Source organism: Megalopta genalis, unplaced genomic scaffold (assembly GCF_051020955.1).
Source record: "Megalopta genalis isolate 19385.01 unplaced genomic scaffold, iyMegGena1_principal scaffold0055, whole genome shotgun sequence".
In the NCBI taxonomy this organism is placed as follows: Eukaryota; Metazoa; Arthropoda; class Insecta; order Hymenoptera; family Halictidae; genus Megalopta; species Megalopta genalis.
In genome coordinates, this window is record NW_027476124.1 from 340,001 (window position 1) to 343,145 (window position 3,145).

Consider the following 3,145-nt stretch of genomic DNA (forward strand, 5'->3'; position numbering starts at 1 on the left):
CTTCCGATCTAGAAAGAGACAGAGATAGACGATCCGCGTTATGTTAAATATTTCAAGGTTCCCGATTCCACAAAATTATAAAAAGTATACGGCTGTGTAGCAGGGATCAAAACGAGTAATTTCGTGTATAAAGTTTAATTAATATCCCATTAGTTTGCCGGGAAACATCGATTATTCCGATCTAGAAAGAGACAGAGACAGACGATCCGCGTTATGTTAAATATTTCAAGGTTCCCGATTCCACAAAATTATAAAAAGTATACGGCTGTGTAGCGGGGATCAAAACGAGTAATTTCGTGTATAAAGTTTAATTAAACTCCCATTAGTTTGCCGGGAAACATCGATTATTCCGATCTAGAAAGAGACAGAGATAGACGATCCGCGTTATGTTAAATATCTCCAGGTTACCGATTCCACAAAATTATAAAAAGTATACGGCTGTGTAGCGGGGATCAAAACGAGTAATTTCATGTATAAAGTTTAATTAAACTCCCAATAGTCTGCCGGGAAACATCGATTATTCCGATCTAGAAAGAGACAGAGACAGTCGATCCGCGTTATGTTAAATATTTCAAGGTTTCCGATTCCACAAAATTATAAAAAGTATACGGCTGTGTAGCGGGGATCAAAACGAGTAATTTCGTGTATAAAGTTTAATTAATCTCCCATTACTTTGCCGGGAAACATCGATTATTCCGATCTAGAAAGAGACAGAGATAGACGATCCGCGTTATGTTAAATATCTCCAGGTTACCGATTCCACAAAATTATAAAAAGTATACGGCTGTGTAGCGGGGATCAAAACGAGTAATTTCATGTATAAAGTTTAATTAAACTCCCAATAGTTTGCCGGGAAACATCGATTATTCCGATCTAGAAAGAGACAGAGACAGACGATCCGCGTTATGTTAAATATTTCAAGGTTCCCGATTCCACAAAATTATAAAAAGTATACGGCTGTGTAGCGGGGATCAAAACGAGTAATTTCGTGTATAAAGTTTAATTAATATCCCATTACATTGCCGGGAAACATCAATACTTCGATCGCGCGAGAGAGACAGAGAAACGAACAGTCTTTTTTTCGATTTACGGCTAAAATAAATTTTTCTCATTTTATTCAATAACATATTCTTGCTTAGATAACTTTTTTACATAGGGATTAAGCATTTAGAACGATATAATGTTTAAAATAAGGGCACTTTACTCTTGACATTTTACGGTTTTTTCAATTTTCTGAAAAATCCTATCATTAGATTTTTTTAAAAATACGATAATCTTGCATAACTAACGTTTCTACATAGGGATTAAGCATTTAGAACGAAATCTAATGTCAGAAAATGGCACTTTACTCTTGACATTTTTCGGTTTTTTCAATTTTCTGGAAAATCCTATCATTAGATTTTTTTAAAAATACGATATTCTTGCTTAACTAACGTTTTTACATAGGGATTAAGTATTTAGAACGAAATCTAATGTAGGAAAATGGTACTTTACTCTTGATCGGTACGTTGGGACTTTGAAAATATTCGGGCGTACGCGGCGCGCTCGGCGCTTCGAACAGCTCCGGTGTCCCCATTATTTTCGATTTACGGCTAAAATAAATTTTTCTAATTTTTTTCAATAACATATTCCTGCTAAAATAACTTTTTTACATAGGGATTAAGCATTTAGAACGATACATTGTTTAAAATAAGGGCACTTTACTCTTGACATTTTACGGTTTTTTCAATTTTCTGAAAAATCCTATCATTAGATTTTTTTAAAAATACGATATTCTTGCTTAACTAACGTTTCTACATAGGGATTAAGCATTTAGAACGAAATCTAATGTCAGAAAATGGCACTTTACTCTTGACATTTTTCGGTTTTTTCAATTTTCTGGAAAATCCTATCATTAGATTTTTTTTAAAATACGATATTCTTGCTTAACTAACGTTTTTACATAGGGATTAAGCATTTAGAACGAAATCTAATGTAGGAAAATGGTACTTTACTCTTGACCGGTACGTTGGGACTTTGAAAATATTCGGGCGTTCCAATCGCTCGTCTGTTGCATCATAGCGCGTCTCGGCGCAATCGACCGATTCGCTCGACCCATTATTTTCGATTTACGGCTAAAATAAATTTTTCTCATTTTATTCAATAACATATTCTTGCTTAGATAACTTTTTTACATAGGGATTAAGCATTTAGAACGATATAATGTTTAAAATAAGGGCACTTTACTCTTGACATTTTACGGTTTTTTCAATTTTCTGAAAAATCCTATCATTAGATTTTTTTAAAAATACGATAATCTTGCATAACTAACGTTTCTACATAGGGATTAAGCATTTAGAACGAAATCTAATGTCAGAAAATGGCACTTTACTCTTGACATTTTTCGGTTTTTTCAATTTTCTGGAAAATCCTATCATTAGATTTTTTTAAAAATACGATATTCTTGCTTAACTAACGTTTTTACATAGGGATTAAGTATTTAGAACGAAATCTAATGTAGGAAAATGGTACTTTACTCTTGATCGGTACGTTGGGACTTTGAAAATATTCGGGCGTACGCGGCGCGCTCGGCGCTTCGAACAGCTCCGGTGTCCCCATTATTTTCGATTTACGGCTAAAATAAATTTTTCTAATTTTTTTCAATAACATATTCCTGCTAAAATAACTTTTTTACATAGGGATTAAGCATTTAGAACGATACATTGTTTAAAATAAGGGCACTTTACTCTTGACATTTTACGGTTTTTTCAATTTTCTGAAAAATCCTATCATTAGATTTTTTTAAAAATACGATATTCTTGCTTAACTAACGTTTCTACATAGGGATTAAGCATTTAGAACGAAATCTAATGTCAGAAAATGGCACTTTACTCTTGACATTTTTCGGTTTTTTCAATTTTCTGGGAAATCCTATCATTAGATTTTTTTAAAAATACGATATTCTTGCTTAACTAACGTTTTTACATAGGTATTAAGCATTTAGAACGAAATCTAATGTAGGAAAATGGTACTTTACTCTTGATCGGTACGTTGGGACTTTGAAAATATTCGGGCGTTCCAATCGCTCGTCTGTTGCATCATAGCGCGTCTCGGCGCAATCGACCGATTCGCTCGATCCATTATTTTCGATTTACGGCTAAAATAA